At 42.0% G+C, this 16,422-nt stretch overlaps 1 protein-coding gene and 1 long non-coding RNA gene across 5 annotated transcripts in view; one reads left to right on the top strand and one right to left on the bottom strand.

Annotated features, from left to right (window-relative positions):
* cdk17 (cyclin dependent kinase 17) overlaps positions 1–16,422 on the top strand; it is a 211,236-nt gene that overhangs the window by 81,613 nt on the left and 113,201 nt on the right. The gene's annotated exons all lie outside the window — the stretch shown is intronic.
* On the bottom strand, positions 498–12,334 carry LOC138749022 (uncharacterized). The gene is made up of 3 exons (XR_011348372.1): positions 12,288–12,334; positions 4,412–4,523; positions 498–871 (listed from the first exon to the last, which is right to left on the bottom strand). It is a non-coding gene; the product is annotated as an uncharacterized lncRNA (long non-coding RNA).

Below are 16,422 nucleotides of genomic sequence, written 5' to 3' on the forward strand. Positions count from 1 at the left end.
ATAACGGTGGCTTGTGGTTCCAGAACGAACAGACAAATAGGAAATCGTTCTTATTGAACATGTAGGCAAGAAGAAAACATGACCACACATATTAAGTTTCTTAATAAGTACACAATGAATTAATGAGGAACCTTCAGCTTAAACTTAAGATGTGAAAACTTAATAAAAATGCCAAATAATAACTATTATAAAATAATCATTTTAGTGAGATCCTTGAGCTTGATGTTCCTGAGCAAGTTTTTTGATGTTAAGTTCCAAATAGTCAAAGGTCACTTCTTGTTGCTATTAAGTCTGATTCTGGATTTTGTCAAGGAAACAACTTGGCTGAATCCACATTCAACTAAGATTGTTGAGTGAAAAACAATGAAATATATTTCGGCCTTTTCCCATAGTTTTAAGTTATTTATTTGACAGTACACTTTTAACCAAAAATCTTTTTTTAAATTGTTTGAACTTATGACATGCAATTACGTCACTTTGAAGATCAATCAGCCTCTCTTGAATTTCTGCGTCAACATCAGTGGATTGTGCCTCAAATCGATCTAATATCCAATCTGGAATATTACAATTTTAACAGGTCATTAAATCTTTCTTGAAGATCTCTGTGTATTTGGTCCAGGTGTTTCATATAAACAGTAATGTCCTTCCATGCCTCTGTGTTCGTGTTCAGATTTGGAAATTGTAAAAATTCCCAATGTCTGATATTGATCCAATGGACCAGGAAAGAAACAATGGCTTCCTTACTATCAGTGAAGTTATTGTGTTTATCCAGTAAGGCCCTGTACAGTAAATTGAGTTTATCAAAGATATTTGCCAGATAAAATGTGTTCCCCTTTGTACTTTGTATCAACCAGTTTTTCTCCATGTTCATCTTGAGAAAGAAAGGAAACAATCATGTCCAAAAGTGCAACTAAACGACAAAGACAATTTCTTTTTTTTTAAATTTTTTCATAATTTTTCAGGTTTAGTCATAGTAATTTACAGTTTATCAGCAATAGTCATTACGTCAACATCAATTACCACTTATCCATATTATATCTATAAAAATTTACAATCAAGTCCAAGCCGAATGCCCCTTAACCTCTCTCCCCCCACCCCATTCCTTTATCCTCAAACACTGAACACACGGGTAACCAAAAAGGACATTTAACGTCAAAACATCCAAAACCTAGGGATAAATCATATTGGGGAATTATGGGTCAGGTCCAGTGCAGCAGGGAGGAACCAGGCTGATTTCCCTTTGTTCCTTGACTTTTCCTGGCTGGGTTAAGCCAGACCTCTAGTTTAGGGTAAGTCAGCCACACTCCTATGTGGTTCAGGTATAGCTGCCAGATTTTTTGAAAGGTGCTGTACCTTCCCCTCAGATTGTAGGTTATCTTCTCCAGGGGAACATAAGCTTGCATCTCCCTGCTTCATTGCACAATACTCAGGTGAGAGTCGGATTTCCAGGTAACTGCTATGCACTTCCTGGCCACCGCCAATGCGATCATTACAAATTGAACTTGGAACTTGGACAGCTTCATTGAAAGTCTTATGTCCATCATGTTACCCATCAGGAACAATTCAGAATCCTGTGGGAATTCTTTACCTATGATTTTCCCTCGGACTTCGCCTAGCTCTGCCCAGAAGGGCCTCACCTTGGTACATGTCCAGATCACGTGCACAAAGGTTCCTGTCTCAATGCTGCATCTGAAACACTGATCCAACGGTTTCGTCTTGGACCTGTTAATCCTTTGCTGCGTTAGATATAGATGGTGCAAGAAATTATATTGCACCAGCCTCTATCTTGCATTGTTGACCGTGGTCATGCTGATCTGACACAGGTCGGACTAGCACCACTTATCAATCTTTGTTCCCAAGTCCGACTCCCACCTCTGTCTCGCTTTATGAAGACCTCATTTAGGCTTTTTTTGTTTGGAGCAGGAAATACATTGCTGAAATGAATTTTCGTGTGTTTCCCGTTAGAATCTATGGTCTCGATGTCACTGCATTTTGGCAGGGCCATAGTTGGACCTAATTTGTCCTGGAGAAAAGATTTTATCTGAAGGTAGCAGTGGAATGTCTTACTTGACTAATTATATTTCTGCCTAAGCTGCTCAAATAACATAAATTATCCCTGCTCGTAACAGTCCTTTATGCATCTGATGCCGTTCCTGTGCCAGGTGTCTAGAATCTTGTTATGTACCATCAAGGGTATTAAATGGTTCGGAGTCAGGTGTGTTTTTAGAGACAGCCCCAATTTATTCTTAAATATCGATTAATTTCACCCCAAATGTGAATAATTTGTCTTAAAATAGGGCTGTCTGTTTTTTCAGATAGTAATTTGGCATCCCATTTATAAATAAAGTCCTCTGCTACCATCTTTACCACCAAGTGCAGTCCAATTTGTACCCAGGTCAGTACTTCTTCCCCCTCAAAGAGTGAAATGTACCTCAAATAGGCTGCTCAATAGTATTTTTTAGTCTGACAACCGTAATCCATCCAGACTATAGTCCCAGGTCAATTTTTCCATCGAGAACCTGGCTCCTTACTTTTATACTCAATTCCCTGCCCAATGAAGTCAAGCATTACCATCTTCTTTGCTACTCTGTCGACTTCCATGGCCACTTTCAATGAGCTATGCACCTGGACCTCCAGATCCCTCTGCATGTCAATGCTTTTAAGAGCCCTATCATTAGCTGTATGTTCCACTTACATTTTACTTCCAAATATGTCCTAAATTCTGGCTTTCAAGGTTGTTGTAAGTTATGAAATGCAGCAGTGGTACTACTGATCTTTGTTGAATACCACTATCCATTTTATTGCAATATAGTGGAGATAACTTGGATATCAGTCACCCGTATGCATTTCTCTATCCTCGCTGCAATACTGCACTATTTCACCATAGAAAGCTACAGCACAGAAAAAAGGCCATTCGGCCCCTTTAGCCCTCCAAGCCTCTCCCATACATGTACCTATCCAATTTATTCTTAAAACGCACGATCGAGCCAGCATTCACCACATCAGACGGTAGCTCATTCCACAATGGCACCACTCTCTGAGTGAAAAACCTTCCCCTAATGTTCCCCATAAACCTTTCCCCCTTCAGCTTAAAACTATGGCCTCACATATTTATTTCCCCCAATCTAAGTGGGAAAAGCCTATTTACATGCACTCTGTCTATACCTCTCAAAATCTTGTAAACCTCTATCAAATCTCCCCTCATTCTTCTTCTCTCCAAGGAATAAAGTCCTAACCTGTTTAACCTTTCCCTGTAACTCAATTCCTAAAGACCCAGCAACATCCTAGTAAATCTTCTCTGCACTCTTTCAATCTTATTGATATCCTTCCTATAGTTTGGCACCCAAAACTGCACACAATATTCCAATTGGCTTCATCAATGTCTTAAACAACTTCAACATAACATCTCAATTCCTATACTCATAATAACTTTGATTGATAAAGACTAAGATACATAAATATTTCTTTACAACCCTGTCCACCTGAGATGCCACCTTCAGGGAACAATATTATCTATATTCCCAGATCTCTGCTTCTCCACATTCCTCAGTGCCCTATCATTAACTGTATATCTCCAACCTTGGTTTGCCCTTCCAAAGTGCATCACCTTACACTTGTCTGCATTAAACTTCATCTCCCATTTTTTGGCTCATTTTCCCATTTGTCGAGATCCCTTGTCAAACTTTGAAAATCTTCCTCACTGTCCACAACTCCTCCTATATTTGTGTCATCAGCAAATTTGCTGATCCAATTCATCATGTTATCACCAGAGCATTGATATATAAAACAAACAACAATGGTCCCAAAATGGATCCTGAAGGCACACCACTAGTCACAGATCTCCAATCTCAGAAGCAATCAACCACTACCACCTCTGTCTTCTCCCATGCAACCAATTTCGAATCCAGTTTACAACCTCTCCTTGAATATGCAGTGTCTGAACCTTCTGAACTAACTAACTACCACACACAAAGCCATATTGACTATCCTTAATCAGCCCGTGACTGTCCAAATATCTGTATATCCTGTCTCTCAGAACTCCCTCCAACAATTTACCAACCACTGACATCAGGCTCACAGCCTATAATTACATGGTTTATTTTTGGGGCCCTTTTTAAACAACGGGGCAACACAAGCTACCCTCCAATCTTCACCCGTGGCTAGGACATTTTGAATATATCAGCCAGGCTCCCTGCAATTTCTAAACTAGTCTCCCTCAAGTTCTGAGGGAATATCATCTCCATCTGTTCCATGACTCTTCTGTTTGTTTCCCTTCCTTATGAACTATGCCAGTTTCCTGAGTAAATACCGATACAAAACTGTTTAATATCTCCCCCATTGCTTGATGCTCCACGCATAATTGACAACCGTGATCCTCGAGGAAACCAATTTTGTCCCTTACTGGGTTTACCTTCATATTATCTGCCAGAGCAACCTCATGGCTTCATTTTGCTTTGCTTATTTCCTTCTTGAGTATTTTCTTGGTTTTTTTTGTACTCTTCAAGTACCTCATTAGCTCCTTCCTGCAAGAGAGGACAAAATCTATTTGTCATCACATCTACTCTGGAATCAGTCACTGAAATTTCAGACATTAAGTTGGAGTACGCAGCTGACGCCAATGTACATGCTTTGAGGCAAATCTTGTGAGTCTTTGACCCATCTAGTGAAGTGCTGTCGGGAATGGACTTCGAGATAAATGCAAAATAAAGGTCCTCTACCAGCTTGCCTCAACTGCACAATTATACCCCCGTCCCCGCCCCCAAGTAATACAAGCCTATGAAAGGACCCTGGAAATGTATACCATTCCCATGTCTTGGGGGCGATCCTTGAACAACGATGGAATTCAGGAACGACATTAAGTACCTTCAGTGCATCAATACAGCTTCCTAAAAAAGTCTTGGGAAATTCAGGCCCTAAATCTCACATAAAGTTAATACATTACCAGGATCCTTGAAAACTAAAATAAAACTTCAGTTACTAGAAATCTGAAATTCAAAGCAGTAAACACCCAACTGGTCAGGCACAATTATATAATTGGAAGGTTAAAATTTCAGATATGGGACCATTTTTTAGAACTGGTGATCCTTACCATTTATATTCTAAGATCTGGGCACTTCCATACACTTCAGTAATGCCCCCAAGAGTGTGCCCCCAAGATTCTACATATCTTTTGGCAAGCAATGTGAACAACATCAGGCTAACAACTCAGCAGTGAGTCGCTGAATAGTCTGGGCAAGCTACATCGTCTGCAATGGCAGCAGGAGAGAGACTGATCTACCAGAGGCTGGATAGTTCTTTCAAATGTTGTTGTAAGTGGCAGAGGACATGTCATGACGATGAGTGGTGTTCAGGCAGAGAACAAGCAGCTCTGTTCATATCTGTGTGAATCCTTAAGCTAATGCCTTTGGAGAATGAATCACTGTGAAGAAAGTGTTGCTTGAGGTGTGTGGCTTCAGACCTAAGGAGATCTTTGCATTCCCAATGGATATTATATATTTTAGGAAAGTGAAAAGCTGTGCCCTTTCAGAAATCCTTTTAGAACAGAAGGATAATACTCTTACCACTGCCTGCTAGGAAAAACTCCACTGCTAAGAGTGAAGGAATAAACACTCTTTCTTCAACGTACCTGTCCTTGAAGATTGCGCATTCCTTAGAAAGGGCAGAAAAAAGGCAATGATGCCAAGAGTATGTTCTGCAAGTGGACTTGCAGAGAAGAAAGCCAAACTGAGGGCAGTTGAGGATGATGATGAATTAACATTTCTCCACTGGCACAAGCTGTGGCTGTAAGATCATTTCAGAGTCTGCAGAAATTGTAGAAAGGAGAGCTACCAAACAGCTAACGGCCAAGTGCAAAATGCAGGAGCACGTGTGGCAAGGCTGTTTATCTCTAGAAAGTCAGTCCAAACCAAAAACCCTGCTGTGTCAAAGCAGCAAGATGAAGGAAACACATGAGCTGATGGCAGCAGTCGCATCTGCTCCAAAGGAAGCCAAGATTCTCGTTCCCATAGTCGTCCCACACGCGAAGCATCTGGTAAAGAGGGATAAGAAGGAATAAGGAATGCCAACATGGAATAGCAAGACAGCCAGGAGAAACCAGCAACTGCTTCCAAGCCAGTCTGGAGAAAATGGCCATAAGGCACAGGTCTGTTGGATAACGAGTGAGAAAGAGAAAAGTCTATAGATCTCAAAGGGCTGATGTCCAAAGCAGTAAGAGATGTTCTCACAAAGCAACAGTGATTTCTCTGAAGGCCAGCAAAAGAAAAGCTGAAACTGCCTCAGAGTAAATGGGTAGTGACAGAAATCAAAGTGCTAAAAGCAGCAGTGGTGCTGAATTTCAAGCTCACCTGCTCCGGGAATGCAGGGGCATCAGAAGGCAAAACACACCCTGGCTCTTTGAATCTGAAAGCAGCAATTCATTAAGAGGGGTGGAAGATCAAGAGAAAATGTCCCATGTCAATGAAACAAGTCCTCCATTGCCTACTTTTCCATGTGGAAATCAGCAGCAGGAGATTATCAGGGCCTAAAAGGCACAATGTAGCAGTTTGCCCATGTCATGGGCATACTGAATACAATTTGTGATGTGCCTTTTGATTTTATTTTTAGTTATAATTAATCCTTGATTAAAGATTGATTCTCTGTAACATGACTGCATGATGTGATGCAACATTACCAAATTCAAAGTCAACTACTTTTGCCGAAGAACAAATATTAGCTAGCAATGGTTGTGCTTATGGACCCACAGTCAGTTAGTCTGTGGCCAAGGTTTTAATGGTCACCATCCAGTGGCCTGGATATTCAGCTGCAAGTAGTAACATTGTCACTGAAGTCAGAGAAATGGTTGATGCTCACGGCAGATCTAACATGCAAAGACATAGAAACATAGAAGATAGGAGCAGGAGTAGGTCATTTGACCCTTCGAGCCTGCTCCGCCATTCAACGAGATCATGGCTGATCTTAAAGTTCAGTACCCCATCCCCGCCTTCTCTCCGTAACCTTTAATACCCTTATACTGAAGAAATATATCTAATTCCCTCTTAAATATATTTAATGAACCTGCCTCTACTGCCCTCTGTGGCAATGAATTCCACAGATTCACCACCCTCTGGGTAAAGAAATTCCTCCTCATCTCGGTCCTAAATAGTTTGCCTATTATCCTCAAACCATGGCCCCGGGTTCTGGATTTTCCCATCATTGGAAACATCCCATCTGCATCCATTCTGTCCAGTCCTGCCAGAATTTTATGTCTCTATGAGATCCCCTCTCAATCTTCTAAACTCCAGCAAGTATAATCCCAATTTGCGCAATTTTTCCTCATAAGTCATTCCTGCCATTCCAGGTATCAGCCTGGTGAATCGCCTCTGCACTCCCTCCATTGCAAGAACATCCTTCCTTAGATAAGGTGACCAAAACTGCACACAATACTCCAGGTGTGGTCTCACCAAGGCCCTGTACAGCTACAATAAGGTATCCTTGTTCCTATACTCAAACCCTCTTGATATGAAGGCCAACATACCATTTGTCTTTTTAACCGCCTGCTGTACCTGCATGCTCGCCTTCAGAGACTGGTGTACAACTACCCCTAGGTCTCTCTGCACTTCCCCATCTCTTAATCTATTGCAATTCAAATAGTAATCTGCCCTCCAGTTTGTATGACCAAAGTGGATAACCTCACATTTATCCACATTGTAGTGCATTTGCCATGTATCTGCCCAGTCCCTCAATTTATCCAAATCACACTGGAGCTTCCTGACCCCCTCTTCCGTGCACACAACCCCTCCTAGCTTAGTGTCATCTGCAAATTTGGAGATATTACATCCAATCCCCTCATCCAGATCATTAATGTAAATTGTGAACAGCTGGGGTCCCAGTACAGATCCCTGTGGCACCCCACTGGTCACCGCCTGCCACTCAGAAAACGAGCCATTTATCCCAACTCTCTGTCTTCTACCTGCCAGCCAGTTCTCAATCCACATCAATACTTTGCCCCCAATCCCTTGAACATTGATTTTGTAAGCCAATCGTTTATGTGGGACCTTATTGAAGGCCTTTTGGAATCCAGGTACACCACATCCACTGGCTCTCCCCCATCTATTTTACCTGTCACCATCTCAAAGAATTCCAATAGATTTGTCAAGCACGATTTACCTTTTGTAAATCCATGTTGACTCTGTCCGATCCCTTCTCTGCTAGTCATATGCTCCGCTATTACATCCTCAATAATGGATTCCATCATTTTGCCCACTACTGATGTAAGATTGGTCAAATTCCCCGCTTTTTCTCTACCCCCCTTTTTAAATAGTGGGGTAAGATTAGCTACCCTCCAATCCATGGGTACTGATCCTGAGTCTATTGAATTCTGGAAAATAATTCTTAAAGCATCTGCTATCTGAATGGCCACTTCCTTAAGTACCCTAGGATGTAGATTATCAGGCCCTTGGGATTTATCTGCCTTCAATCCCATCAATTTCCCCAAGACCATGTCCTTAGAGATACTGATTTCTTTCAGTTCCTCCCCTGCATTAGTCTCTATGTTTCCCAACATCCTTGGGAAGTTATTTGTATCCTCTCTTGTAAAAACTAAACTAAAGGAAGAATTTAATTGGTCTGCCACTTTCTTATTCCCCATTATATATTCCCCTGATTCTGACTGCAAAGGACCTACTCTGGATTTCACTAATCTTTTCCTCTTGACATATTTATAAAAGTTTTTGCAGTCGGTTTTTATATTTGCCGCAAGCTTACTTTCGTAATTTATTTTTGCTCTCTTGATTAATCCCTTTGTCCTCCTTTGGTGCATCTTGAACTGCTCCCAGTCTTCGGTTGTGGTACTTTTTTTGGCCAATTGATATGCTCTCTCTTTGGACCTAATGCTGTCTCTAATTTCCCTTGTTGTCCACGGTTGAGTCACCTTTTTTGGTTTATTTTTATGCCAAACCGGTATAAACGATTTTTGCAATTTCTCCATTAGATCTGTGAATGCTTTCCATTGTCTATCAGAGTCAACTCCCCCATAAACACCACCCAATCAATCTTACTCAACTCCCGTCTCATATCATCATAATTCCCTTTATTTAAATTCAGGATCTTAGTCTCGGTTTTAATTTCATCACTCTCCATGTCGAGTGAGAATTCGATCATATTGTGATCGCTCCTACCAAAGGGCCTCGTACAACAAGATTGTTGATTAGCCCCTTATCATTGCATAATACCCAATCTAAAATGGCCTGCTCCCGAGTTGGTTCCTCGACATATTGGTCTAGATAACTGTCCCGTAAACATTCAAGAAATTCCTCCTCCTCAGTATTTTTACTAATTTGGCTAGTCCAATCTATATGTAAATTAAAGTCTCCCATGATGACAGCTGTTCCCTTATTGCACGCTTTTCTAATTTCTCTTTTAATGCCTTCCCTCACCTCTACACTACTATTTGGAGGCCTATATACCACCCCCACTAACATTTTCCGCCCCTTGATATTCCTCAGTTCTACCCATATAGATTCCGCATCTTCCGAGTTGATATCCTTTCTGTCAATCGTGTCGGTCCCTTCTCTCACTATCAAAGCTACCCCACCCCCTTTTCTTTCTTGCCGATCCCTCCTAAATATCGTATACCCCGGGATGTTAAGTTCCCAGGCTTGCCCACCTTGCAGCCATGTTTCTGTAATCCCAATCAAATCATATTTGTTTATCTCAATTTCCGCAGCTAATTCATCTACCTTGTTCCGAATGTTTCTTGCATTAAGATACAAAGCCTTCAGATTTGCTTTTTTCACCCTCCTTGCTCTTTCTGATTTTTTACTTTCGCTGCCTAACCTAACTTTTCCTGTTTTATCTTTTCTGTCCTTTGCCCTATCATACAGGTTCCCACCCCCATGCCAAATTAGTTTAAACTGCACCCGACAGCTGTACCAAACCTAGCTGCCAATATATTGACCCCTTTTGGGTTTAGGTGTAATCCATCCTTCTTGTAGAGGTCATGCCTTCCCCAAAAGAGATCCCAATGATCCAAGAAGCCAAAACCCTGTCCTTTACACCCACCCCTCAGCCACACATTCATTTTTCTTAATCTTCCATTTTTGTCCTCAGTTGCACTTGGCATAGGTAGCAAACCAGAGATCACCACCCTGGCTGTCCTATTTCTTAGTTTCTGTCCTAGTTCTCTGTAATCCTTTTTCAGTACTTCCTCCATCTTTTTATCTATGTCATTGGTACCCACATGTACCAAGACATCAGGCTGTTCGCCTTCCCCTTTTAGAATACCCTGGACCCAATTTGAGATATCCCGCACCCTTGCACCAGGGAGGCAGCACACCATGTGGGCATACCTATCTGGCTCACAGAATCTCCTGTCTGTATTTCTGACAATGGAGTCCCCAATGACCACTACATTCCTCTTTACCTTTTGGTCCACCATGCCAGGCTCAGTGCCAGCAACCTGGTCACTGCTGCCAGCTTCTGTCAGGTCATCTCCCTCAACAGCATCCAACAAAATATACCTGTTACTGAGAGGGATATTCACAGGTGTGCTCTCCACTTTCCTGGTATTTTTCTTCCCTCCCCTGACAGTTACCCACTTACCTGACACATCTGGTCTTGGGGTAACTATGTCCCTGAAAGTTGAATCTATCAACTCCTCACTCTCCCTTACCAGCCATGGGTCCTCAAGTTGCAGCTCCAGTTCCCCAACTCGGTCCTTAAGGAACTGCATCTCGGTGCACCTGACGCAGATGTGGCTATTTGGGAGGGTGGGACTCACCCATGGTTCCCACATCTGACATCCAGTACAAAGCACTAACCCCATAGGCATGACTGAGCTAAAATAATGCCACTTACCTTTCTCCTCGCTTGCTTTTGCCTAAGCCTGTTGAGCCAAAGGCTGGAAGTCCCACTCCTTCAGTGCCCCACTCACTCAGTGCGCCGCTCCTCGCTGGCCGCTCCCTCCCCTTTTACTCCTTTTACTGGCCCCTTGACCAATTAACCTTGACCAATTAACCTTTGACCAATTAACCCAGTCACTCTCTCCAAGCTCCTACTCCTCTGACTCACAGCTCAAACTCCAGCTGCTGCCTCCTCAGACTCCCAGCCCGATTTGAGTAGGCCCAAGCCCCAGTAAGCCCTTGTATTTAACTGCTTACCTCCACGTCACTCTCTCCTCCTTCGACTCCCAGCTCGAATTTACATATAGATTGGACTAGCCAAATTAGTAAGTCAGCTATTTATTCTACTCACCCTCTGATGCTGTCTCTTGGCTCCTCCTCCTCTCACCCGACACCAGGCACTGACTCACTGTCTCCTCCGACCCCGAGTCTGACCTTTCTGAGCCCAAGCCCTGGTAAGTCCAGCTATTTATTCTACTCACCCTCTGATGCTGTCTCTTGGCTCCTCCTCCTCTCACCCGACACCAGGCACTGACTCACTGTCTCCTCCGACCCCGAGTCTGACCTTTCTGAGCCCAAGCCCTGGTAAGTCCAGCTATTTATTGACTCTATTCAGGATCACCAATGGATGTACCTCAGCTCTAAGGGATGAAGACATCTTTTTCCAGTAGCTTCCACTGTCTACACTATCCAGCCTGTCATTCTGGACAATGACTTCCAATTTCATCATCGGAGTGGCTGGATGATACCATTTTGAAAGCCCTAAGCCAATGGTTCTCAACCTTTTTCTTTCCACTCATATTCCACCTTTAGTAATCCCTATGCCATAGGTGCTCTGTGATTAGTAAGGGATTACTTAAGATAGTATGTGAGTGGAAAGACAAAGGTTGAAAACCACTGTTTTAATTGTATCTCATTTACTTGTTATGTGCACGGTTTCATAACTTCAAAGGAAATGGGCCAATGACAATTTTTCTCAGGCAAAATATTTCAGTAACAATTGGGTCTAGAGCAGTGATTCTCAACCATCCTTTCCCACTTACATACCACCTTAAGCAATCCCTTACTAATTACAGAGGATTTATGGCATCAGGATTACTTAATGTATGTGAGTGGAAGGAAAATGGTTGAGAACCACTGCCCTAAGTAGAATTGTTAAAGGTGCAAAAGATCCTGTATTATCTTCAGCAGTCCTGCAGATGGAGTACTTGGACAATATGTCAATTTAACCAAACTGGTTAGTCCAGTCCAAAATATATTTTCTTTTATCTTCAAATAAAGTTGTTACATCGAATAAGATTAGGCCTGTGCTGGCTGATAATCACCCACAGAGAACCCAAAAGGCTAGTAGAAAGATATGGAAGCTGAGCATCAAAGTGCCAGGTAAACATCTCAAAAAAGGGTTCTCACCTGAAGAGGGTTCTTTTCATGGATGGCGTCTGATCCATTGAGTCACACCAGCGCTTCTTTAAAGTTTGCTCAAGATTCCAGCATCAGCAGTTTCTTGTGATTCTATTAAACTGTCGATCCCAGAGAGCATCAAGGAACACATGACACAATGGATTACTTTGATTCCAAAACAAGCTGTTAAGCTCCAAGGATCTGTCCTGGAGCCTCCATGTTGCTACAATCACGATGAAGGCTCGCCAGCAGCTTTACTTTGTGAGGTGTGAGAGGAGATTTGGTATGTCACTGAAGACTCTCAAAAACGTCTACAGGTGTACTGTAAAGAGCATTCTGGCTGGTTGCATCGATGTCTGGTGTGGAGGCACCAAATCTCAGGACAAGAATAAACTCCAGAGGGTTGTTAACTCGGCCTGCAACCTCACAGGCACCAGACTTCACTTCGTCGAGGTCATCTACATAAGGTGATTTCTTAAAAATGCAGCCTCTATCCTCAAAGACCCTGACCACTCAGGCCATGCCCTCTTCACTCTGCTACCATCAGGAAAAAGGTACAGGAGCCTAAAAACAGGCATTCAACGGCACAAGGCCAGCTTCTTCTCCATTGTCATCAGATTCCTGAATAATCAATGAACCAAAGACACTGCCTTACTTTTCATGCACTATTAGTATTTTTTATATTTTTATAAGATGCATTATAATATGAATGTTTGCACTTTGATGCTGCCACAAAACACCAAATTTCATGACTTGTTCCTGACAATCAATTCTGATTCTGATAAGGCATAATCAAGGTGAACATCAAGAGGTTTTTATCCTCAAAGATTTTCAGAAATACAGTGAATTGCGCCAAATCAAGCAAAGACTCAGCGTGGTCAAAAGAGGTGGTTGTTGAGAAGGAACTTCAAGTTCAAAAGCCATGAAAGCTTGCTCCTTGCCTCATAGACTCCTTGAAGGAAGATCATTATCTAATAACAGTAGTCATTCCATCAGGTTGCAGGAGACATGTTGGCATTTCTTCCAAAATGTTCAAAAAGAGCTGTGTGCTAAGTGGACTGAAGGAAAGTGATGGATCAACAACATCTTTGCAGCATGTCATTTAAGGATCTGAAAATTATTCAGTATCAGGTCTAATGGTGGTAGAGATCACAGCCTCCCAGAGCTTTGTGAAGTAATATTAGAAAATGATGGAAACAATGAGTGGACAGAGAAACAGAGTTAATACTTTGCATTAAAGATACCTCAGCATTAACTCTATTTTTCTCCCATGGATGCTGCCTAACCTGCTGAATGTTTCTTTAGGTCAGATTTCCAGCATCTGCGGTCTTTTCTTTCCCTGAACTTTCTGTATTCTGTCTTGGAAGTTTCAGGTGACAGCAGATGAAGAGTCTAGAAGACCAACCGTTGACCAACAGCAAGCCTGTTACTTCAAGTTAAGTAAAACTCCTGCCAATCGTGTCCTACTTGACTCAGTGGGTTTGGATTGGGCCAAAGCTCGTGGATCCCTGTTGGACTTGACTACCAGCAGAAAAGTGAAAGGAAGTAAAAATCCATGACCTGTTTCATTATTAAATGTGAACTTACAGGATTTTATCCCCCATGGCCATTGGTAATTGTGTCAAGTAGGCTTTTGAACTGATTCACCAGAGCCAGACCTACACCATTCCTGGAACGAAGACATGATGGCCTTGTGTTGATCAATGATGTTCTCATTTGCTTGGTCTGCTTTGTTCCACTCTCCGAAAGGTACTCAATAGAGGAATTTGTAATTGGTTAAGACTACTCAACACAGACATCTGTCATACAGTCCTATTCAAAGGGTAGGAAACAAAGCACCCCAATGAAATCTGACATTTTATGTTTGCGTGAAGCCTTCGGCCAAATCCAGGATGAATGAGGGTATGAGGGATGACCATTCCAGATAGTGGTCAAAGCCTCCTTGTACATGGACAATGACACACTTGCACCTACCCACAGATTGGTGTGTATCTGCAACCAGCTCAAACTAGAGTTCAAAAATGGAACCTTGATGTATAAATCTTAAGGGAAAAAGATCCCTGATATTTTGCTCACCATGCGCTACATCTGCATCAAGTCATTCCTTTTAGTTATGTGGTTTCACATTTCCTTCCATTGTAGAACACTTCATCCAAGAGAATTCCTTTGATCATAAACCTAGTGATTGGCACAAAATATCACGAGTGCCCAGCTGTGAAAGGAGATGGTGGTTCCCTAGGACACTGTTACAAGAATTAAAGAAAAAATGAGCAGGTGTAAGTTGCTTGATTTCTTAAGCTTGCCTTACCATGGAATCAAGCTCATTTATTGCCATATGGTACAGCGAGAAAGGCTTGTTTCACGAGCAGTCCAGCAAATCTAGCATAACATGCATAGAGCCATACAAAATCAAAAAGCAAGAGCACCTTACATTGTGTGGTGTCATAGAGAAAGATCAATTAGTACCTAGCATGAGCAGCATAAAATCACTGTTGTGAGTTTCATTCAGGAGCCTGATGGTTGGGGAAAGTAACTGAATGTGTTAGTCTGCCATCTTGCACACTTTAACTTGATGGGAGGGGAGAGAAGGGAGTGTGTTTTGGGTGAAATGGGGCAGCAGGAAGGGTAGATAGAGTTGACAGAAGGAAGGGAGGTTTGCATAATGTGTGCTATTCATCATCTTCATCTTCTTTTAACCTTGGGTGGAGCAATTTCTGTACCAATGCATCCAACCAAAGATGACCTTGGAGCTGTACTTGGGTGAAGAGGGAATACAGTATTGTGTTAAGCAGCCTCTATCCTTAAGGACCTTTGCCTCTTCTCAATGCTGCCATTAGGAAGGAGGGCAGGACAGTATAGAAACAGCGTATCTCCCCTCTGCCATCAGATTTCTGAATGGACAATGAAACACAGTCACTATCTTGGTTTCTTTTCTTTCCCACTAGTTTATTTACTTTTTTATGTAATTTATAGCAAATTCGCACCTGTAATGATGATCCAAAATAATCAATTTTGTGACATGCTCATGACAATAAATTCTGATTCTATTTCTGAAGTATGATCAGGAAGGAGGAGTTGCTTCCCATCTTCGCTGATTGCAGCCTGTTATCAGGAAGGATACAGATGCAGAATGTGTGCTGAAGCTAAAATCTAGAATTTTGCGGTTGTTTTCTGGGGACTATTTTACTGAAGGCAGAGCTATAACTGAAAGAGTAATCTGACTGAGGTGTCTTTGGTGCTGGCCCCAGAGATAGATGGTGACTGCTGTGTATTATTTGGATACCAAACAAATTGAAGGGGTCAGCGTTGGCTGGGAGGCCTCTCAAAGCAACTTCATGTCAGAGCCACTGGTCTGTAACCATATCAGCCTGTTATTGTGTTTTTCTTTGGTACTGGGATGATGATGGTAATATGATAATGGCCGACCTGCACTAGCCTCAATTCTCCACATCCCTCAGTTTCCAAGTCTTTCAAAAAATTATCAACCCCCTAATTTCTTACCATGATCAAGACCCTTGCATATTTAGCCCAACTGATTTGGATAAGCTAATGTTTATGGATGATGAGAGACTTACAGGAAGGGCCATGCAATAATCAAGACTGAGGGTGACATAGGCATGGATGAGGATTCACAGAGCAAGAATGTCTGCAGTGGGATTTGTCAGGGCAGTTTAAATTGTCTGTTCTTTCTGATGGGAGAGAAAACCATCCAGATAAGGGTGGTGAAATTGCAATCAAACTCTAAACTGTAATTAATATTTATATTCTTTGCAGCAAAATATTCCAAGCAAATTGATGGAAAAATAATCTTAATTTGGCGAGGAAAGTCTGGAGCTGAAGGTTTGAGGTTGAAAGCAGACCATCCAGCGATGGAGAGAAGCTGGAGTTGCATGAACACAGAGGATTATAGAAATGGAGCAGAGTGCAGAATGGATGATGATCACCCTGAAATGGTTGCTGGCTAGAGTATAGGGTTAATTGTGAGAAAGCAGGGTTGGAAGATGGAGTGGCTTCACCTATTCTAGAATTCAGCTGAGAAAAAGCAATACCACTTGAAAGACTCTTTTTTTATTTTTAAATTTAAACATAGGAGCCCATGCCACCCAATTATCCTTCAACCCCTGGTACATTTCAAATGGTGGGA

Source organism: Narcine bancroftii, chromosome 13 (genome assembly GCF_036971445.1).
Source record: "Narcine bancroftii isolate sNarBan1 chromosome 13, sNarBan1.hap1, whole genome shotgun sequence".
Lineage (NCBI taxonomy): Eukaryota > Metazoa > Chordata > Chondrichthyes > Torpediniformes > Narcinidae > Narcine > Narcine bancroftii.